The sequence below is a fragment of the Protopterus annectens genome, chromosome 17.part0 (assembly GCF_019279795.1).
Source record: "Protopterus annectens isolate FY-2018-M chromosome 17.part0, PAN1.0, whole genome shotgun sequence".
NCBI classification, from domain to species: Eukaryota; Metazoa; Chordata; order Ceratodontiformes; family Protopteridae; genus Protopterus; species Protopterus annectens.
Window position 1 is genome coordinate 644,790,449 of NC_056751.1, and position 25,634 is coordinate 644,816,082.

A 25,634-nucleotide genomic window follows, 5' to 3' on the forward strand; every position below is an offset into this window, starting at 1 on the left:
TTCCATGGTAAAATAAAACTTATTCCATCTATTAATAAGATTACTAATAATAGCTAAATTATTTGTATAATTTTCTTCTACTGTTTTCTTAATGTTTTATTTTAAAATTATTCCAAGATATATAAATGTATGTCCCTCTATATATATAGAAAATCTTTCTTCCATATCATTAATACTTTTGTTTATAAGTAAGTTTTTTTGTTTTGTTTTCATTAAAATAAGTCCAGATTTTTTTTCTGAAAGATTTCTATTTCTTTAAATACAGCGTTAAGAGAATTGTTATCATTTAAAGTCAGAAGAATGTCATATGCAAATAATAAGATTTTAGAATTTAATTTATTTATCTGTATACCATTAATATCAATTCTCAATCTTATAAAGTTTGCAAATCATTCCGTAATTAAAGTAAATAATAATGGTAAAAGTGGACAACCCTGTTTAGTTCCTTTAGAAATTGGAATTGACTCTAATATATAAGAACCAATTTTTATGTAAGCCAAAGAGTTGTCATAAAGTAAATTAATGAGTTGTGAAAAGCATGTTAAGAAATTATACTCCTCTAAAACCAATAATAATTATTTCCAATTTACAATGTCAAAAGCACTATTTATGTCTAAACTTAACAATGTTAAATGTTTTTATCTGCAAAATCTATAATGGTTAATATTCTTTTAATGTTGTCATAAGCATTCCTGTTTATTAGAAATCCAGTTTGATTATTATTAATCAGATATGGTAGAAATTGTTGTAATCTAGTAGCATATATTTTATAATCAATATTTAAAGGTGAAATTGGTCTAATGAGGAACACTCTGCAAGATTTTTGTCTGCCTTTAAAATTGAGAAAATAAGTGTGTATTTCCAGGATGGATGAACTTTTGATAAATCTTTTGCTATTAGAAAGACTTTATGTAGGATATGTAAAGCTTCTTTAGGTAATAATTTATATAATTCTGATATTATGCCATCATTACCAGGTGCTTTGTCAGGATTTAGTTTGTTAATTTGATTTTTAATTTCAGATATTAATATGAGTTTATCTATTAATTTCTTTTGATCATCAGCAGCTTGTTTTTAATGTAATTGTTTATGAAAGTTTTAATTATTTGAGAACTTTATTCAAGTGGTTTCTAAATATTTTTTTAAACGCATCTATATCAGTTACCTTTTTCTTACTTTTAGGAGAATACATTTCTTTAATATGATTAGATTTATTAAGCATTTTTGTTCTGGAAGCTAATTTATACATAGATTTTGGTTTTATGGAATAGTTGATTCATTTAATCTTCTCTGAATTTATCATAGTTTTATAATTACAAATTTCTAAATACTTTTTTGACTCATTGATCTCTTTTAACACATTACCTTTTCTTTTTTGACTAGTCTGTTTTAATTTATCCACCCGTAAGTCTGTTAAAACTTTATCCTATTGCTTTTTCTTAAGAGCATACCAATTTTTTTTATTTTACCATTTGAGTATGCTTTTAAGGCATCCCATACATAAATCTCATATATATCCTCTGCATAATTAATTTCAATAAATATTTAAATCCCCTTATTAAAAATTCTTTAAAATCATTTAAATTATTTATATGCTGGTATCCTTTTTATAGAAATGTTATTATTAGTGTTTAATACAAATTCAAAAATTGTGTCATTATGCCCCGAAAGTGGGCATTAAACTATCTTTTCTTTACTCAATGTTGATATTAAGTTATTACAAATATATGCTCTATCTATTCTTCACTGAGTTCCATGTCTATGTGAAAAATGAATATAAAAAGTGAACTTGGGTCTGAAAATTCATTGATATCTCTAATCTGAAATGAGTCTATGAACTTTTTTCATTCCTTTGCTTAAGCTAATATTCTTCATTTTCTAGTAGTATTAGAGTCTTCATCTTTTAGTATACCATTAAAGTATCCTGCCAAAATGATACTACCCTTTGAGAGTTATATTATGTTTTCCAATTGGTGTTTAACTGTGTTAACACCAATACAAGTATCCAATAAACATTAATAAAAGTATATAGATTTCTATTATCTATGGCTAGATTTCTATTAATCTCCATTGTTACTGAACAAAACAGGCCTTTATCATTAGATTACTTAGGAAAAACAAAAGAAGAAAAGGGAAAACATGCCATTTTTACTGCAATTATTACTATTATCTGTAATGTAAATATACTGTACCTACAATTGTCTATAAAGTGTATCATCACGTTTGTACTTTAGCTCTGTATTAATAGATAACCTTTCTACAAGTGTTTCCTAAAATTAACACTTGAACTTTGTCACTTTGATTGTTACCATAAATTGCTTATTACTCTGTAACTGTTTTGAGCTTTTCTCCCCAGGACTCCACTGAAAAGAGACACTATATATATAGTGTCTATATATATATATATATATATATATGTATATATATATATATATATATATATATATATATATATATATGTATGGTAATCTTGTTTTCTTTTCTTATACAGGTGTAGCTCATCTCCACTCTCCTTGTACTACCCACTCACACAGCAATCTAACTCACAGGTCTGTGACTAGTCATAGCAGATAAACTTAAAACATTTATATTAGTCAGTCCAACAGTGTCAAATCTGTCTGATGAACTCAGAATGTAGACAACCTAATCACACCACCCAACAGATCTGATTTCAATATATACAGTTAAAATATATATTTTTATATAGGACTCTATGAAGCATTCAATGAAGAAGGCTCACTCACTATTTGGGTTTTTATCTCTTTTCATTTTGCAGATACAGTAGACAAGTAATATTCAGTGCTCTTTTCCTTTCTCCTATAGACATATGTCTCCTTTCTTTTCTTTAGCCTACTTATTAGATCTTTCTCCATTTTCAGTTCAGGTCTTGTTTTTACCCTAGTCACTGTCCTTTCTTCAGCACAGCTTTCATTGCATTGATATCCTTTCTTTTTTCAAATTTTGTAAGCCATTGTTTTACCCTTCAGTTCTATCCTTACCTCTTTTTGAGACATATAAGCTGTCTTTCATTTGGATTTTTTAATCTAAGGAGCCATTCAAGTATTCCTTTTTAGAGATATTGTCTGCATGAGCACATGTCCCTTGTCACTATGCCATATTCTCCTCTCTCCCACTTCTGAATGCATCATTCTGAAAATCTTGTCATAATCTAGTACCTGGATCATGAATTAATATTCATTATTTCTGTTCTAATCATAAACCGTACTGACATGTGATCCAAATCGGGGCACCAAACACCTCTCTTATTTCTACCCTCTTCCCTTTGAGTAACAGCAAGCATAGTATTATATTTTCTCTAGCTTTTGCCTACAAGTCCTGCAAAATCCTTCCAGATCCATCATTTCCTTTGCTTCATTTGCTTGCCCTGCTATAAGGATGACATTCTCCAGTGTGTTTCTTGGAGAATGAAATCACTTATTATCATTACTATTATCTTGATATTTTTAATTTCTAATGTCTTCCATGATGATATCATCCAATATCATGGTACAGAGAGGGTTTGTAGATGGTGGCATTCTACCAGTATTCACCATTTTTACCTTTTATTAATATCAGTAGATAGGTGACACTGGTTTGCTTTGTCCTTCCTCTCTCCTTCACAGTGCTATATTATATTCTGTCCTTATTTGCTACCCTTCCTCTTTGCTTACCTCTCTCATCAGTTCTAAATCTGATATCCTCTAATATGTCTTTTTCACCTTATGTTGTCAATGTTTGCAAGTCTGTCATTTTTCCAGTAAATTATTAGCATTGCATATTAAGTCACTGTTCCTGTTCTTCTAGTACACCTTGCTGGTTTGCCCCAAACTTTTATTATAATCTAGTGCTGAATAATGCCTGCCTGTATTTCTCTCACACAGATTATCTCTTTCTTAGGCTTACCTGGTTAGTTTTTACTCTTACTCCCCTCATTTCAAATAAAAGTCATTGCAGTTTTAGGATGCATTTCATGTCCTTCCTTCAGTGATGTGGTCCACTGAAGGCTGAGATATAGACATTTAGGTAGAGCATTCTACCCTAATAATCTATATCTTTGTTATTCTGTTATTCTATCAGCTGGCATGAAAGAAGAGGCTTAGAAAAAATAGTTGTCCACATTTCTCAGTGGGGTGACTAAAGTTTTTCATCTGGTTAATGGTAGCTAACAGTGAATGCTGGAATATGGCTACTCTTTGTGAATACACTTGTTTTAATCAACTTACATTTCTAGTAGACACCTGAAAAATAGGAATGGCAACAATTGTGAAGAAGGGTCCGTCATCCATTTCTTGGTATCATTCTGTGTTTGCCAGCAAATCATAAGTTCAGTTGTACCTACAACAAGGATATATTCCAAAGAGCTGATCTGCCTAATAAAAAAATCTGAGTTAGCCATAGCTAATAGGCATCACAGACAGCACCCCCAGTCCTTTCCATCCTTAGACATTATGTCACTGAAAATCCAGGTAGGCATGTTCTCATCAAGCCATGTCTTGGTGATAAAAGCAAGGTTTGCACCTTGCAGCAGATCATAGGTAATCCTAGACTTGTTGCAAATTAAGTTTGCATTGGTCAACAGTGTCCAAAGAGGGGTTACAAGAGGATGGCTTCCAAGTACCAGGTACCTGCTATTAATATAAAGATAGGACCTTGGATACCATTTGAAGTTAAGGGCTCTGATGTAGGTCAATCTGTGGGAGGTCTTTGGGATTTAGGAAGATTAGATTTTAAAACCTCAGCATATGTGGGTCTATGTGTCTGATCCTTGCTATGTGTAGTGGGGGTAGTGTGTGTATTACTGGCAACTTGATTGTTATTAGAAGTGCTTGTATGTGAGAGCTTTGTCTCCAGTGATATTGTGTAATTGCATCTCTCACATACCCTATCGGTTTGTTAAGAATTAGTTGATTGTCAGTAAAATTGACGCAATTGCTAAATTGCCTTAGGATACCCATATCCACAAAAAATGGCTGAAAAGATAGCAGAAGTTCATATACATGGTTACAGGCCCTGTTCACTTGATCAGGCGTATGGAGTAAAAACAAAAGTACTAATGCAAATCTTGAGGTGCAATGCTTGTCACTGGGTAAGCTAGTTTTTCTTTGTAAAACTTAGGACTGGGGAAGTTTCTATGGTAGTTCTATAGATAAAATATCAATTCTAGGTGCCTGTGCTGTACAGGGCACTGCTGAACCCACTGGGCAATGAAGAGCATCATTCAAACAGGCTGATTTTATACAGAAACAGAAAACTGACTAAACACATAAAATAGCCTTGTGGCCAATCAAGGGGTTACACTCAAATTTATTTCTCTTTGATTCCCAACTAAGAACAGATCAGGCTACCCTCAACTCCCACTAGAACAGTCCTGGTTGTCCATAATGTAAAATCTCGCAAAAAAAGCCCATATGCGATGAATTAACAAACAATGAATTAAACCATGAACTACTCTAATAAAAAATATTCAACAGTCAGAAGCCAGCAACTCAACAAAATTCAAAGGCACTATACAATGATAAAGTGCAACAGTATATAACAAAAGTATGAACACATAGCAGTAGTGTAGTCAAAATAAGTTTTACAAGTGCACAAATGACCAGAAATACTTATCTTGTGCTTGGATTGGACTGGATTCAAGCCAAACTTGCTGACCTGCAGGGACTGATCAGCATCTCTTTACAGTGTCAGTTAGTGCGCCAAACAGCTTGTACCCATGGCAGCCATTCCCATCCCCCCATTCTAGTTACAGTGTTGCAACAGATATCCTAAGATATACAGTTTATCTAATCCCACACTTATGGACATGAATAATTTTTGCATATTAATACAAACATTTGTATAAAAGTAGCCTCAGTGTTAAGTAGTAAGGTGCCTTCTGCACTTTGACATGAGTTACTATGTGGGCACACTCAAGCAGTCTAGGTGACATTCATTTAATGAAGCATTGAAGATTAATTGCAAAAAGTTGTGAAAATATGTCATATTCTATCATATTTGCATTAATAATGCATTAATACACTTGGCATCAACACTGCTACTGTGCATGCATGAACACACAGGATTCGCTGTTGAGGGATTCGGCTATAACGTGATTAACCTTACTCAACATCTGTATTAACTGTTTGTTGAAAATAATATCTTCCTCTCTGCTAAATACAGTTTGAAGTATTTGCCACAATGTATTGATTACAAATTGAGCTGACATCTTTGAAAACATATAGTATCCGTGCTTAAATGTGCCTTATTAGTATCCTGAGACCTTTTACATGCAGTATTTTAATGTCTCTGTTCACCAAATATTCACCACCTTAAAAAAACAGAGTTGTTAAGAAAATGTGGAGTTAATTATAGCATGTCATGTGAACAGTTCTCCCATTTGATTTCTATTTATGTTTAGCTGCTATTTCCTTTCCTATATATTCCTAACACTGTATAGCAGGTGATAACACATGACTAGAAATGATGACTGTGATAGACATTAACAGCATCCAAGTCCATGGCAGCTACTACTACATTAAGGAGGAGGTGTGGGGTAAGTATGACTACCGCTGATATCCATTGGGGGGGAATTGGCCCTGGATCTAGTATACAGAAATTGGGTGAAGAGAACTTCAAGAGTAGTGATGTTTGATTGCCTCTGGAAGGTGGTCACTATACCACATGATTCACAATTAGTGCTACCTTCAATATGTTGAATAGAGTGGTGGAGTGGAAAATTTGGAAGAATGAAACCATCATGTCTGTAATTAGCGTCAGAAATGAAAAAAAAAACTTTTGCACAGAATGTGGTTGAGAAGATGATGGGAGAAGATGCCATTCACAAAAAAAAAAAAAAAAAACAATACAAAGACAAACTAGAGCAGGTGAGAGAGGAATGAAAGGAAATAAGTCCTGGTTACAAGACAGACCATAGGATAAGGTAACTACAGCAAGCACAATTCAGAAAGTAAGAATGAAATATATAGTTACATTTAAAGATAGAATATATCACAGCAGAATTCATTTATGCAGAGGTAGGTAGCTTAACTGAACTAGACCCTTTTGGTTTAGTGCAGGGCAGATCCTGCTTCCTGGAACTACTATGTTTCTTTCAAAGCATTACAGAGTCTGCGGACAGTGGTTACTCTACACACTTCTTATCTTGACCTGGCCAAGGCTTTTGATAGTATACTCCACGTTGGAATTATTGAAAAATTAGACAGACTTAATGTAAACCATTACACTGTCTGTTGAATTGCAAATTAGCTATCTAACAGATTCTTAGTTGTAAAAGTTGCTGGTGCACTCATTTAACATACCGAACCGTTTTTTACCTGAGTATGGTTTTATTTGTGTACGGTCATTAAAGTTATATTTCTGGAATAGTTCTCCGTGTTCCGTGATTGCCTGGGACATCCTCTACAAGTGTGACATTTTTTGATTGTTTGGGAGTTGTGTTTTGTCACACATTCCACACATTTGCTTGTTATTAGCTCGTATCTCAGCTATTATAGAGTAGGTTTGGTTGGTAGTAAAGTAAAAGATGACTGCATACATCTTTAGGGCTCCAGACTAAAGCAGGAAAGCAACTTCTAGAGATGCAGGACTTATTCCTAATATAAAAGGTTATATGTGTAATGCTAGAAGTGAAAGTAGTAAATGGCAGGAGGTAAATTAATAGTGGGGCATAAAATAATTATAGGGTGGTTATGGTTGTAGATACCTGTAATACTTGTGACTCCTGGCTCAAGGCTATACAACATTTAAGTGTCTGAGACAAGAACAATAAAGATGGCATTGCAATAACAGAACATCGGTCGACAAATGTGTATTTGATGACAAAAGATACTGGGCTGAATTCATAAAAGTACCACAACATGTACATGCCATGTTCACATTGTAGTACTGTTTTGCTATTCAACAAGCACTGTTACACTGTGCTGCACAATTTTTCAACACAATGGCATGCAGCACTGTGAAGGGCTGGCCCCATGGCCATGTTGAGTACCAATGAGATGTTCTGGGGAAGTGGCATATACTAATTGTCTCTCTCTCTCTCTCTCTCTCTCTCTCTCTCTGTCTCTAAAATCCCACCCAGGAAGGTATACACTCGGCCAAGCTATTCAAGAAAGCACTCAGTCATGTAGTTCAGCACAGCATTCCTCCTATATCACAGTAGTGAACACATCCAAAAATCTGTGTTCAGCTGCTGACCATGAATTTGGTGGGGTGAACTACAAGACACCAGGGCTTATAAAAGTGCCATAATAGCAACAATGTCAAAAAAAGTTTTCTGGCAAATGACACAGAGGTTAAGGTTGTGAGCTGTAGCACCTGTGTTGCAGGGTTTGATTCCTTCAGCCATCATTTACCTCATGTGTAATTTTAATAAGCAAATCACATAACCAGACATTGCTGGGAAAATAGTCTTAGCAATGTTTAATCTGGACCTAGAGAAGGAATCAGTCTCATAATACTTTATAAAAGTATGTACAGAGGACAAAGTAACAGCTTTTAGAATACTTCTAGAGTCCAGCCCTTTCCAAAAAGCCATAGATGAAGCCAAGGCCCTGGTAGAGTGGCCTGTGCCCCTGCCTGAAAATGTTTTGTTATGGATAGTATAACAAAAGGTAATAGCCTTAGACAACCATTTGGAAATAGCCTTTTTTGACACAGGTTGTCCCTTCTTCTTACCTTCATAAGAAATGAAAAACTGAACCCATGATCTGAAAGATTTAGTTCTGTCAAGATAGTACCTGACTTGTCTGTGGACACCCAAGGTATTAAGCATCATTTCTCCCTCATTTTTAGGTTCAGGAAAGAAAATGAGGAGATGGATAGCTTGGCTTAAAGCAAACTTAGATACCCCTTTAGGCATAAAAGAAGGATTAGTTGTCAAGGAAACCCTGTCCCTATGGAAAATGAGGCTTTGTTGACTCACCATAATAGCAACTCAGATACCCTTCTTGTAGAGGTCAGAGTGATCAGTAAAACTGTCCTGCATATTAAGAACCTCAGGTCAGCTGATTCAGATGGAGCAAGTGTTAGCTTCTCTAACAGAAAATTAAGATCCCAAGTTGGGGCCACCAGTTTTCTTGGAAACGTATGCTGCTATGGCTGATAACTGAACCTGGACAGAGAAATAAGAAAGGCCATAGGATAATAATTCATACAACTATTGTAGAACCAGAGATCAACTTTCCCTTAATAGGTGCTGGTATGTTGTTGGTACCAACTAGAAATCCTTTTCCATTTGCTAATATATGATTATCTAGTAGCAGGCTTTTTTGCCTCCATTAGTACTTGTTGCATGACTTCAGTAAACAGGTGCCTAAAACAAATTAAGACCGGATCTTCCAAGCAATCAGTTGAAGTTTATTGGTGTCAGGTTGTATTAAACACCCCTGTTCTTGTGAGTAGATCCAGTCTGTGAGAAAGCTTGAGGTACTTTTGCTGCTGGCCATTTTCAAAAGAAGGGAGAATCATGATTGTCTGGTACAGAATGAAGTCACCACAATGATATTAGGGGAGTCTTCTGAATCTTCAGAAGCACCCTGGATATTAGTGGAAAGGGTGGAAAGCCTTCAAGAACATTCCTGTCCAAGAAAAATAGAAGAAAAGAAAAGGCAACTGTCTTTCAAGTCTTCTTGTATTTAATCCTGGAACAGAATCTTGCCAGTTGATTGTGCATACAGGAGACAAAGAGGTCTGCTTGAGGTGAGGGACTCCTCACAGATGGAGAATTCTTGGAAGACCCCCTGATTTATCTTCCATTTGTGAGAGTCTGCCCTCATCCCACTGAGCTTGTCTGTCACACAGTTTTGTTATGAGAATATATAGGACACCTCTAGAGTGAAATTGTGCTGTGAAACTATATCCCGAGCTAACATGGGTAGTCTGCAAGGGGGGGTATGTCCTGGTTTCCTCTTGCTTGTTGATGTACCATGCGACTGTGGCATTGTCTGTAATGACTTGAAGATGTCCCAGGAACCAAAAATGGTTCAGAGAGATAAGTACTTTGATCAAGGCAAGCAACTCCTTGATATGTATGTATTTTCATCTGCCCTTGGTGTTCCACATCCCCTGCATTTTTATCCATCCTGAAACTGCTCCCCAAGCAAAGTGAGGTGTCTGTGGTGACTGACTGCTTTGAAGCAGGGAGGGAGAAGGGTAGACCTGGATTTAAGGATATTTGTTGTCTCCACCAAAAGATTTCTCTTTTATTTATTTATTTTATTTTGCAGTTTGTTTACTGGGAAAGTCCATTCAGCCGAAAATTAGCCCATTTTCAATGGAGGCCCGGGGAGAAAAGCTCCTTGTGCCATTTTACAAAATGTCTTCTTACAAACTCCAGCACTTGGATTTGAAAAGATAAAGGGTGTTGATGCTGGGACAAAAGAAATGTCAGATATCACTGTATCTTACTGATATACAGTCTTGTCAGGGGTATCATAAGAATCATAGATACTATGAGACCCAAAATCCTGAGCTATTCCCTCACAGTCACCAAATTCTGAGTGGGAAAATCTTAGAAATAGATCTAGATAAACATCTTTTAATTTTCCTGTGGAAGAAAAGGGCTTTGAATTGAGATCTCTAGTTGACATCCCAGGGACATAATCCTGTGTGAAGGACTTAAGAAAGACTTTTGAATGTTCTCTTAGAATCCCAACTTATGTAAGAGATCTTTCAGCAAAGGGAGGGGAAAGAGATTTCTGACACTTTGAAAAAGACTCTTCAAAGATAAACAAGTTGGCTAATTATGGAAAAGAAAGTGGATACTGTGTGGACTGCAATGAGCTATTACTGGAGCTATATACTTTATGAACAATCTTGGTGCAGTGGATAGTCCAAAGGTTGAGGCAAAGAACTGATAATGTGATGCAGACACACAAAACTTTAAGACATGTCTGAAGTCTGGATGAATAGGGATGTGATGATAAGAATCTTTTAAGTCTGGTGTTATCAGGAAACTTGAAAGAGCATAAAGAAGTAATACATTGTCTAGTGACATCATTTTGAATTTGGGCACTATTGCAAACAAGCTTAGGAAAGAAAGATGCAGAACTGGTCTCCAAAAATGTTCTTTGTTTGGCACTAGGAATATACTTGAATAAAAGCCATTCTCAACTTGAGAAGGAGGAGCTGGTTTTATCACTCCTTGGGATAGCATGTGACAGAAGAACTGGTGGAAACAAATGAGTCTGATCTTAAGGATGAGGAATGACCTCTTGGAAAGGAGAAATTTCCTCCCACTGCCATCTCTAACCTTGAGGAATAATTTCAGAACCCATTTGTCTGAAACTATCTGTTGCCAAAGAGAAAAATGGAGATTCAGTCTTTGTGGAAGAAAAAAAAAGGGGCCAGGATGGGAGGGGGGGGTCACAAGGTCTCTTGAATAGTCAGACTTGTTAGCCTATCCTTGGTTTTGGGACATTCAACACTATGTTTTGGAACCCCCTTGCCATTTCTTGTTAAGCATCTGTTTACTTGTATTTTGTTGAGACTGCCTATTGTGCTTTTGATAGAAATTACCTTGGAAAATGTGAAAAAGGAGAACTTAGAAATCCTAGAGTTAAGCTTTCTTCCTTTATTTCACTTTTTGATCATATCTGCAGCAGAGGGGCCAAATACTAAATCTATATCCAAGGGAGGATTTAAAATCTCATTTTAACATATCTGGGAGGTTCTGAGAATGCAGCCATGCAAAGCTCCTCAAAACAGTACCAGTGGCCATAGCCCTGTAAGAAGTATCCACAGTCATACACATACTGAAAACATTGAGTAATGACCTATGCAAGAAAAGAAACTAAGTTATTTGAAGCAGATTTTTTTTTTCACAAGAAGAAACTGGATATAAAACATACTTTAACAGATGAACCTGACAGCTCAAAATTCTGAAAATCAAGGTTTCAGAAGAAACACTTTTTCCCATATCTATGAATAATTTTCCCATCCATATCATACAGAGTAATTTATCAACAGTGGGATCAACTATAGTTATAGCCACTGGGTCAGATTTGGAAATAGTGGATAAAAATTTAAAAGACAGAACAGTTGGCTGACTATCAGGAAAATTGCAGGCAGTAATACACACATCCTCTAAAGCAGACAGAACAGGAGGAATAGGTGTAGGATCTGGAAAATTCTTCTGTAATAACTTATAGTACTTTCTGATGGACTGAGAAACTTCACTGTTCTCCCACTGAAAACACTGGCATGGCAGAATTTTAGCAATAGTCTCAGAGAAAGAGAAAAAATCTTACAGGGAGAATCAGAAACTGAGATCTTCTCTGAGTTTGACTCAGAAATGTGAGGTAAAACCTTGTATCCATCCCCCCATTTTCCTCTTCACATTCAGAATCTTAAATCTCTATTCCTCTTTCTTTTATCAGAAACTGCTTTACAAAAGAGATCAATAGCCTGAATTAACCCCTGAGCCAGACCCAGTAAACTACTCATAGCCAAGGAAAATTATGGAAGAATAGATACACACTTGGTTTTCTGTTTCTTTTTGAGAGGAAAGATGGGGCTCACTTTCTTATTAATGGTGACAGCAGCAGCTTCCCAGGCTTGGGCACAGCATTCTGACAAAACAGGAAGCCTTCCCTGTTCCTACTTCTAAGACCAACAAGAGTGGCACTCCCTTGCCATTGAGGGGAACCCAAAAACTACAGAAGACATGGCTAACCATGGTCTATAGTGAGGTAGGTGCTACACCAGAGAGATCCGGGGTAAAAGATGAGAGGTCTGAGGTACAGCTAATGGCCACAGTAGAGTCACCCACCTGTGACTGAGGAAATTGCTAACCTCCTGTGGTGGCAAAGGCTGTTTGCTTATTTTTTTCTTTTTGTGCCTAGAAGCAGGACTGACCATGGGACCAATAATCTGTTCTATGGTCAAGCTGAAAATGGTGCTTTTAATGGTGCCTCTTTCAATGGAAGACAAGCAGCAATTGCTGATAAACACTACCAGTCCACAAAAGTTATTTTCTGATAGGAAAATACAGTACAAAACACTTTAAAACACTATGCCAACCCCCAGAAGTAAAATAAATGCAATTTATTCATAGAAAAAATATTTTCAATTACTTTACACTGGTTTTAAACTGACATAAAAACTCAGTGTTGCATTTAAAAGTACAATTCAGCCTCAAGACAGCCTGATAAAACACAACACTCCTAGCTTTAAAATAACTTTCCTGAAGAGGAAAGTAATGAAACATTAACTAAACAAACAAAAACCAAAGTTTATTTACTCAAACAGAACTTATCTGCCCTGCAAAAGAAAGCACATGCCTATTGCCGATCCTCGAAAGCCTCAGGAGCGCATACTCTTCTGCAGCTGTGAAGGGATTTGTAGAGAAACTTGGGAGTAAACTACAGAAAGATCAATTTCCATTTTCAAAGTATTGGTTCAAAGAACATCAAAGGAAGTATTTTTCACAAAAACAAAGGAGATTTGAATATCTTTCTTGAAATGGTTACAGTATGAAGGACTTTAGTAAGACATGGGGCAGGTATATAATTAAACCTGTGAGTAGTATGGAAAATAAGCTATTATTTAAAGAAATGTCTAAGTCAATCAGTAGGAAGGGAAATATGCAGCTCAGGAGTCGGACATCATTATCTGCCAACAGAATTTAAGTTTCTCTGTGCAGTAGCTTTGTTGCGTGATGTTTTGTGTTTAATGGGGCAGACTTGCATATCATTATAAGCTGATAATCTCTGAGACAACCAAAATGTTTGGAGGGAGTTTGATGGACAAATTTAGAAAAATATTACCATGTTAATATTCCAGGCCAAAAACTTGGAGTTTGTGAGCATGCATACACACACACACACACACACACACACACACACACACACACACACACACACACACACGTGCACACAGACAGTCATAATCATTTTAAGATGTATCATGGACATGAGACCATAATTTTAAATTACCTCACAGCTGGGCATATCAAAATTAATTTGTGTGACAGAGAAAATAAGCTTGGAAAAAAGCAACATTAGAAGCATTAGCTTTTCATCAACAATGAATGTGCTCAGTGAGCCAAAATATATCTAAGAACAAGCTTCATTTTTAAATAAAAATTAATCATTGATATGGATGAATGCAGCAGGGAAATGTATTGTATTAGCATTGACAACTCCATTTTAGAATAGGAATGCCTTGGGACTGAATTATGATGATAAATTGCAATTTGTAAAGAGACTGATTTAAGTAATCAAAAAATATTGTTGAGTTGGCTTTATGGTATCATGCTGAATCCTCAGTAATTAAGTTGTTTATAAGAGATACATAATTAAAGTTCTTTTACATTATATACTGAACTAATATGCCACACACTTGTTAGGAACATCTTAATTATTTGTACAAATGAGTGATGTTCTTATTACATTGTGACATGGCTAAGTATTTTAATATGACTACAATAAAATTATATGAGTAATAAATATTTAACCAGGAATTTTATCCCATGACAAGGTGTTAAGATTGTTAGGTTGCAATGTGTATATTATTTGAAGTTTTTATTTTATTTATTTTTTTAACATTTGTTAACCTGGAGGGAAAGTCCGACTTGGAAAGAAGCCAATTTTCAGTGGAGGCCCGGGGAGAAAGGCTCCAGACGCATGTCCTTGTAACGTGGGAGGAAACCAGCGAACCCGGAGGAAACCCACATGAATGCAGGGAAGACATGCAGACTCCGCACAGAAGGCACCCCAGCCGAGAATCAAACTGGAGAACCTCTTGCTGTGAGGCGACAATTATACTTCTATACTTTTCCTTAATTGGGTTTACCTTTCTCCCTATTTTTTTTTTTCAGCCAATGTATCTATTTGGCTTTGGTCTTAGTTCCAGCTACAGGAAGTTCATATTATGAGTAGGTACCTTCCTGCTGGGTAGAATTAGTAGGCAGTGCAAGGATTCTGTGTCGGAAGGGGGAGGAGCTGTGAGCAGTAATCAAGGATGAGAGGGTTTATTTTCCTGATATCACAAAAACTTTGAGCCAATACCAAGTGAAGTTGGAACACATAAATGCTCAGGTGCATGTAGTTTAAGAATGACAGAAAATGGAAGTCTCAAGGTAGACCAGTGATCTACATAATGGTTGACATCCAATGAAAGATCAAGGAGAAGGAAAGCAGAGAATGGAAGGAACATTGAAGCAAGTAAAGTTTGAACCTAGTATAAGGAACTCTGATGTTAAGGTAGAGGAAAGTTATAAGTGCAAGTGGAATGATACAGTGTTTTGGAGCTCCCAGCCACATCAAGACAAGAAGGTGAGAGACTGCAGGATAGGATAAAGCAATGAAGTCAGGAAACAAGAGTTATACATATGATGGCTCTGAATTTTTCAGAAACAAACAGAAAGAGTCCTAGTTGCACAAAATATATAAGAAACTGATAGACATTTTGAGCTGTATGAGGTTCAGTCAGCTGCCATAGGACTATACCAAAAAGAAATAATTCTGGGTGTGGTCCCCACCAAAGTGTAGTAGGCCAGAGATGTCCATATGAAAGCATTATAGGCACCCTATAGTGCCTTTTTTAGGCAAGGTTCAAATGACAAATTCACCACCTAAACAGGAACAGGCAAGCAAAAACTGAGGGTAATGCTACTCAATGCTAGAAGTCTAAATCTCAAAATGCACTCACTCGAGGCACTCCTTAAAATGGAGAACATTGATATCTGTGCAGTGACTGAGACTTGGTTCAAGGCTCCAGAGAGCACCCCTGCACTATCAGGCTATAACTCATACCACACTTTTCAGCCATGTAACCTGGACCGGAACACCAAAGGTGGAGGTGTGTCCATATTCATTAAGGATATCCACACCTCCAGGCTAGTTGCTCAGCATAATGCAGCCAAGGTTATCCAAGTGCAACTAACTCTGGGAAAAACTGCAATCCAAATTGTAGCTTGCTACAGATCACCCACCATGCCCCAGGATTCCCACTCCTCTTTTCTTGATGTACTGGAAAATATTAGGGTTCAACCAAACACCCTAATAATGGGCGATTTCAACTACCCCACCATTAACTGGGAAAACTACTCATGTACCAACTCCTTCACTCAATGCTTTCTGGAATTCATAAACTCCAATGCCCTGGATCAACTTATCCACACCCCCACCAGGGGCAACAATATCCTAGATCTAGTCATTACCAACATGAGTGACCGGTGTTCTACACCTGAAGTCAACTCCTCGTTGGTCCGATCCAACCATAAGCTAATTACCCTAGTTATTCACATCCTGCTCCCATCCCCCATTAAGGAAACCATGGTAAAAAATTTCTCCAAAGCCAACTTCATGCTTCCTAAGACAGAAGTGGTGAACTTCATGACACCCATGCAGATGGACAATACAGTTATGACAACTGAATCCTACACAATTTCACTTTATAAGCACTTAGATGAGTGCATGGATCATGCTATCCCAAACATAACCAAGACACTATCCTCCTGGTAAAAACTCTGTACCCATGAACTACAACATAGGCGGTAGTATATTTAACACCAAAAGTGTGATAAGAGACCTTGGGACACAGGTGGACAGTAGTCTCTCCTTTGATAATCACATCACTACAGTAGTCAGGAAATCCTTCTACGTAGCACACCTCATCACAAAAGGTTTCTCATCCAGAAAAAAAAGAGGTCATTGTTCCCCTCTACTCATCACTCATTAGACCCATTATAGAGTACAAAACCCTTTTGGTATGTACCTCTCAAGACATCTGCAACAACTGGAAAGGCTGCAGAAATACCTCACAAAGAGGATTACTGGCCTCAAACAGATGCCCTAAGCAGACCATCTAAAAAAACTCCAGCTTTACTCTGTTGCCTATCGCCTACTCAGAGGTGATCTCTGACTAACATACAAAGCTATGTCAAACCCAGAGCTGTTGGATATGCTCCACTTAAAGAAATCCCAATCCCTCCAAGCTACACGCTCTAGGGATCTAAACCTTGTCACCACAATAAACAGAACATGCCGGAGGGAAAGATTCCTGTCCCAGAGACTTCCCACACTCTGGAATAAACTACCTATCTATATCAAACAAAGCTCCTCATTAGCACTCTTCAAGAAAATCTTGATGATTGGATGGGAAATAGGAAATTCACCCTGGGGATCACATCTGTGGCTCTGCTTGACAGTGACACAGGAAAATAATTTTCTTGAGTGGCAAAAGCCAGGGTACCTTTTTGGCTGGGCTTGTATAGGCCCCAGGGCTGATAGCCTAGTACCTACCTATGAACCTATGAACCATTATAGCCAATATTACCTGTCTCTGTATGGTTTAGATTGTGTGAAGTTGTGTTCCTGAGTCAAAAATGGGACTTGGAACAAACTGAGGGATTAAACAAACTTTGGCAATGATCAGAATATTTAGGGCTGTGGACAGTTATTTTAGGAAGAGGCAAAATAGTAAGAAAAAAAAAAGACTGATATGGTACCTAGCAATGTGAGTCTAGGAATGAGGGCAAAAAGGATATACTAAATATAGAAGTGAGGGACTGAGGGAGTTGAGGAGGTATAATATGAGGACTGGTGGAGGTACAGACTGCAAAGACAAACCTTGAAAGTGAACTGACAAATTGAAAAACTAAATGGAACAAAGAGTTTTCCAGGTGCATAGCCAAAAGGGGGAAGTTAGGAACAGGCCTGTCAAGGCTGAGCAAGTCTACTGGAATGAGTATATATAGGAAATCTACCTGAATGTTGCATAGGACTGAGAGGATAGGATATGACCACATACCATAGGAACAGGTTTTTGCCATTGAGATTCAAAATGATAGGAAGGGGAACATGATACCTCTGTACAAGATCACATTGTGGAGATATGAACTGATCATCCTAAATGAAATGGGCAAAGGGAGAAGGAGGAAGTACAGGTAGCAGATTGTAAGGACTAACTACTCCTTGGACATGGGCTACAACAAACCAAACATAAATGAAGGTTATTTAAACAGTTGCTATAAGGTACACATTTGAAACTGAGAACTGAGGAAAAGACATTTGACAACACACAAAGACTTTCTTAAACACTGGTAAACATTTAATAAAGGCTGTGCATTTAAGGAGATGTATGCAGTAGTATCTATACTTGTGCAACATGGTATAGTGCCTAAAATGCTTCTGCAGTGACCACAATGGCACATCTTTACACAGTAATGGACACAGTTATTGTTTGTGCAACAAGGTATGGTGCTTAAAAATGCTGCAGCAAACACAACTGGCATATCATGACACAAGAATGCATGCCATAGTAACTTTATGCAGCAAGGCACGTTGCCTAACAACTGCTGCAGCAACCATAAATGGCATGTTATGACACAGGAATGTGTGCTGTAGTGATCCTAGTACATAGCAACATTTACATGTAGTCAGGAAATACAAAACCAAAGAGCATTCAGGATGTAAAACAGACAAAATCTGACCTGTAGCTACTTTGCTCAGTTTTTAATAAACCATCATGTGCACATTTTAGCCGGATAGACTTAAATTTGTGTAATACACATCTGCTTACATCTGCACAGACACATGTTGAATAAACTTTACTACATGTAGTACTGAAAGGCCATAATGTGAGTTCTACAGGTGTGTGACTAAGGATTATTAATTATTACATTATGTAAGCATCAATGCTGTCTGAAACATTCACCATACTTCTCTTGTTAAAGCATCACAAAAATGCAGTTTTGTGCATTTTAATAACTATTGATATACCAATGGATGTCTTGTTTTTACCCATGCATCAAGCAGTTCCATAACACCACATCTACTATAATCCTTTTATTATAGCCCTGAATCGCACAGCTTGTGTAAAAATGTACATCACTGTGTAAACATTTACCTGTTTAACTGCCTATCCTCTCCCGTTTTATATGTTATGCACATGTTTAAATTATCTCATGGTTAGTTCCTTGGGTCTGCCAGTGATGATGCATCCAAAATAAAGATATAATGTTTATCTTACTTGTATGATTGCCTAAATTATTGGTAACCACAACCTACAGAAGCCATACCAGGAACTCAAAAAATGATGCTTCTGTAGCACAACAATATAATCATCAATGCTGAAATTTAACTAAAATATTAACTTATTTGTTTGTTTGTGTCTTTCGGCTTTTCCTGGTTAGGGGTCGCCACAGCGGAACTCCGGTCCGCTAATGATTGGCAGTAGATTTTTACATACTGGCTTGCCGGGCCTAATGCACAACCTTCAATGAAGGAATGCCCATTCACGCATGTCGCTACACAGAAGACGCTCTAACTGAGAATCGAACGGGCAACGTCTAACTGTGAGGCGACAACGCTACCGCAGCAAATTTGCTAAATGAATCAGCCAAGTACAACTATGTGCAATACTTAAAACATATAAGTGACTCAGAATTCTCCAGTCGTCTGTCTGAGGTCTGGTGCCACAAGGTCCTGTCAGCATATAGTGGCAGCAAAAGGAGGAGACACAGCAACAGCCATGCCATCCAAAGGTGAAGGCAGTAGAGCATGTCTTTTGTGACCCTCCACTTATGTAGCCACCATATTATGCATCCTGTATACTGGATCCTGACATCCCAAGTTACAAGGACCATCATTTACACATGCTGCACATGTCTCAAGGAAACCAAGACAGAAGGAGTAAAGTGTGTATCTGTCATGTGGTAACACTAACAATAGGTGATATGACACCATCATGGCAGATCACTGATACAAAATACTTTGTGCCAGGACACGCTGGAATAGTTGAGCAGCAGTGAATCTTACAGATGTGACTAAGTATCTCAATGCTTTAGTCAAGGGACAGACTTCCATGTTGATTTTCTTCCTCCAAGGGACCACACCTGCAAGTGCTGGCAAGATTCTCTTGTCATGCTCTTACCCCACTATGCCTGCAGAATTAGTTGTTCATCCCTGTCACTGAAAGGTATGACAACCTTCTCCATTACCCCCTTCTCAGCTTCCTGGAACATGTTCATTAGGATGCCCTCATGGGATTCTTACTACACATACTGTTATTGATCTGAAAGACACAAGTAGGCATGTGATAACTGACAAACCAACTCAGCTACAGAACTATGAGCCAAACAAGCATGTAGCATTCAGTCATACAGCTTCTGCAGCAGAGTCCCACCCCTATTTGATGCTCATACTTTATGTAGTCTTAAATGTTCTCCGTGTTCATTGGCCAACATTTCAAGTGCTATAAACTTCATAGATAGCATTCATTATCTAACCAGTGCATGTGCACAATAAAATTATGTATTTATGACAGCACTTGTAAATACAGATGTCATGTATACACAACAAGACACGTAGAAGTAACATTACTAAAAAGGAGTGCTATATCGGCTTGAGTGCACTCTTGACATATAGATTTGTGAAAAAGTCACGCTGCACAATGACAGCACATATCTACATGTGTAATGACATCCTTAAAATATGATCGGTGAGTATTGTTCCAGTACATAAAAATTATCTATCTATCTATATATCTATATATATATATATATATATATATATATATATATATATATATATATATCTATATACATATGGGTCCACTATGTAATCCCAAAATACTGAAATCCTGAATTTCAGTATTTCGAAATTACATAGCCGAAAACCCAACTACAGCACACATTTCTGAAACCCCATAACCGCGAAATTCAAAATCCCGAACGTACTCTACACATGCAGCACACACATACACACAACACCCCCCAGCAATCAAATAAATAATACTACACTACAGATAAGCAGGGGTGCAAGCACCCCTGCACCCCCCACCCCTCCTACTTATATATTCTAACTCTGAGATTGCACAGACACACAAAGGAAACTCACACCAACACATTTTACAGTCCCTCACACACACATCACAGTCACAACTCACACTTGCACACACTAAAGCCCCTAACCAACACACTTACACATACATACTTACCTAAACTTCCACGCATCCATCCACACACCACACCAGCGGAAGTGGAAATTCAACATTTCTGTGCTTCGGGATTTTGAATTCCACGCGTCTGCTGGTTTTGGAATTGTGATTTTTTTTCGGCTATTTAATTTCGAAATACTGAAATTTGGGATTTCAGTATTTCGAGATTACATAGTGGATATACACACATATATTTATATATATATATATATATATATATATATATATATATATATATATATATATATATATATATATATATATATATATATATATATATATGTATATATATATATATATATATATATATATATATATATATGTGTGTGTGTGTGTGTGTATATATATATATATATATATATATATATATATATATATATATATATATATATATATATATATATATATATGTATATATATATATATATATATATATATATATATATGTGTGTGTGTGTGTGTGTGTGTGTGTGTATATGTTGACATATGCACCATGTGCACTGTTACACAGTGAATAGGTACCATATGGGAATTCCAGTGATGTGCTTTCAGTCAAATGTTATGTGTAGTCTGATTATCATGGTTACAAAAGTAATGCTATGCAGTATCATTACTGGAAGCTCGATCACCTCCTTTTGAACTTCCTGGCATGTGGTCATGAGGAAACAAATAACCCACAAAGGCTTATTCCATAATTCTACAGAACGAACAAAATGCCGCTAACTCATTTTGCTTTTTAGGATAATCAGTTCTGTAACTGCACAGGTTAAACAAACAGTGATAGCTCTTTTAGTTTTTTTAACACAAACAAAATGACAGTACATATTTTTTTTCTCCCTGTTGGAGGGGCTGTTGGAAAAAAACTCTGTGATGGTGGGAGTTTTAAATGTGGGAGATGCCCACAGTGCCCATTTACAGCTAATAAGGAGAAAATTTGAAATTAAGAATTTGGGTTTTATTACGGCATAAGTGGCTCTGTGCCAGTCTTGTGAGAGTTTTTATGTGTGGAAGACGAAGAGTGCTTTCAGACAAAGGATTTACCAGCACATGTATGATATAGGGCATAAAAATGAGAATAACACCCTTTATAGACATATTAAAATCTATCCCACTCACAAGTTTATGTTTTGTGCTATGTGGACTTGGGCCCTCGAAGGGTACCCACTAATGATCTCCTGGAGTATCAAGAGTTGAAGTGGCAGATTAAAACCAATGTCTGTGAACCACCTGGGCTTAATGACAGATTGTCCATGGGACCTTTGCTAAAGTTAAAATCTGTGTATTTTTTATAATTTATTACTTTTTTGCATTTCATAATTTACATATATTTTTATGCTGTTGTATTGTTTTATATAATCTTGGTTTTAAATAACTGAGTTTGGTTTAAGAGCTCATTAAGGGAGTGTCCCTATGTGAGTGTTTGATCAATGAGTGGGGAGAATTGTGTTTTTGAAGTCAGTGATTTCTTTGTAATTTTATTATGAAGAAGTCTGACATTCATTTTAGATGAAAGCACTTACTAAACATCTGTGGAGTGGTACCTGTGCTGAACTGTTGTTTTCTATTGCATAGAATACATTCTCCCTTGGCAAAATTTGGATTTTTAGGGAAAATAATGTTCTAACTATAAAACCATAGCAAGGAACAATACCTTATCTACTGTAAAAGGTATCCACCTACTGATTGGTTCTGGCATCTTCTCTCTTAGAGTTAGGTCCAACCCACTCAGTCCACTCTCGTTATGCTCGCTCCCCTACCCTACTCACCCCTTTTCATTACACTTATAGTCCTCGAGGCCACTCTCTCCAAAATCATCACCCATTCGATCGCTCCCTAACCACCCCCACTTATCTGATAAGTACCTATAATAATCTATGCATCATCCAATTTGCCCTAATCTCTTACACAACTACTGCTTTCCAGAACTTCTCTTTTCATAGTAACCCAGATCACCTCTCCCCACAACATGCAAATCTCATTAATCTCAAGAACTACAACCCAAACTACAATAGCAAAACCAGATATACCTAGCTTCTCTAATATCTCATCATCTTTATTCAATTGTAGTCATTTATACAATAACAAATATAAAGTCCTACCCATCAACAACAAACTCAAAATAAATCCCCCTACTCTGGAGAGGTTCTCTTTTAAAACCTACTACATCACATATCTTATAAATCATTTCTTGTTACTATCACAAAGCAGAGACATACATCTAAATCCAGGCCCTCTCCTCTGTTCCAGCATCAGCCATACTCCCTCTCCCTACTCTAAGTCACCTACCAACTGTTGAAACCTACTAATCATAACAATCAACATTCTGAGTATTTGTAACACAATTACAGAAGGCTCTCTCAATATACCCCTGATATCATAACTGTTACATAAACTTGGCTAAAGCCACATATATTAGACACAGAAATAGTCCCAAATGGGTACAATATCCTAAGAAAGGATAGAATTCAGAAGAAAGGTGGGGTGTAGCTCTAATGTGCTGCAACTCCTTGACCATGACATCCTTTCCTAAACCTGTCCCAACCTTTGGCAACATGGAAGTCCTGTTAGCATCATTACAAATAAATAATGCTAAGCATTTATGTATAGCAGCATTATACATTCCCCCAGGCCAAAACATCCCTATACTTGAAGATTTTTTTATCTTGGTCAACCCAAAATATATCCAATAAAACTATCATTTTGAGAAAACTCAAAACACGCATTTACGAACATTTATATGAAATGAGTAAGGCTAATACAAACAATAAGCTCTTTCGTCACAAGACAGTTTGCAACAAAGCTACATTTACATTTTTTGTTTTGGAAGTTGTGCCTAAAGAAATAAGAGGGGGTATGTGGGAAGCCAGATTAGAATATCGTGAGCTCTATTGGCAGATAGTGTTAGATGCTTCCAAACAGCCAGGGCTCAACGATATGTTTTCCATTGTGCCTGTTTTAAAACTAAGAGCTGCCAAATTGTAACAAATTTTTATTTTCCTAGGCAGCTTTGGAATGCATTTGAATATATACCATTATATGTTAGATCATTAAGTTACATATGCATACGTTTTATATGATTGTTTTTACTTATTCAATGAACAATAATAATTCTTACAAAGTTGTCAAATATGTCTAATCTATGTTTTAAAATGTTTTAAATGGTTTTAACTGCATGTACTTATTAAAGCATTGTTATTTTAATTGTCTTTTGTTATTTGAGTCAATTAATTGGTTGTCCAATTATACCTGGTTACATCATAATTGGTTCATTATTTAAGTAAGGTTAAGGCATTCTTGTTTTTGTATCTGACAAAGGTTTTACGAAAATGCCAATTTTACTCTGTAGCGTTCATCACAGCATGTACCTCTGTTTTTTTGGTTTGAATAAACTTTGCTTCGGCTCATACACAAAATACAAGCAAAAATTGATCAAGTGCTAGTAGATTTAGTTTTAAAAGGTGCTATTAATAAGGAGTTATATGATTATTTCACAATTACACATCCTATAATACATATTATTCAATGTATCCCTAAAATACGTAAACATCTGACCCATCTTCCACTAAGACCAATAGTGGCAGGGGCTGGTTGGGTGACAAAGCTGTTCTCTATTTTCATTGAGACACATCTCTGCCCAATATTACGTAAGGATATATATGTTTTAAAAGACACCAAACAGTTTTTGCATGACTTGTGCATGTTTGATTCTTCTAGATATGACAAATCAGACATTTTATAAGTCACATTAGATATAAGATCACTGTTTACTCTTATACCTAATAGAAGGCATTAATGCTTTAAAAACTTATTTAATGAAGAACAGCAATGATGAACGTCCATTAATTCAAATGCTAACACAATTTATATATATAGTATTGACCAATAATGTTTTTGTGTATAATATGAAATATTACCTACAATCAGATGGCGTAGCTGTGGGTACAGCATGTGCCAATAGCTATGCCAATGTGGTAATGGCTACTTGGGAGTCTGAATACATTATAGATTTCCTGGATGTACATGTTACAAAATCATCACATGGAAGATTTAATACCCACATTTATTGGAAACCCTACCAGAGGAAAGTTATTGGATAGAAAAAACATGCACCCTTGCCTTATTCTTTCTAATATAGTGAAAGGACAGGGTATGAGAGCATCCAGACTTAATGCAAATGATCACAACTTTTACAAAGAAGTGCAACCTCTTACTGATAATTTTGTAGAGAGAGGCTGTGATAGAGGAGAAGTTGTTAACATGATGCATGAAAAAATTAAGTTGAGGTCAGCTAAACCAAACCATATTTTTCGGCTAGTCCAAGAAATATCAAAAATAGGGAACTAGTTCATAAGGACCAACTCAGGATTTCGATGCACTATAGCAGTAATATTAGAGACATAACTAACACTATATGTAAAAATTGGAATATATTAACAGTAGATGAGAAGGATTAAAAAATAAGTGAGAAACCTTCCTTTAGATATAAAAATAAAAAATCTATTAAGAAAATGTTAGGACAGTATAAGGAGCAAAAATAAAGTTATGATGAAGTGACTACTAATTATAAACAGCGATATGGTGAATGTAATTATTGTGAATACTTAGATACTAGTGGTAAATTTCAACATCTAGTGACAGGAAGGCTTTTCACTTTTCAGGTACGAGCCACTTGCAAAAGTGTACACATTATCTAC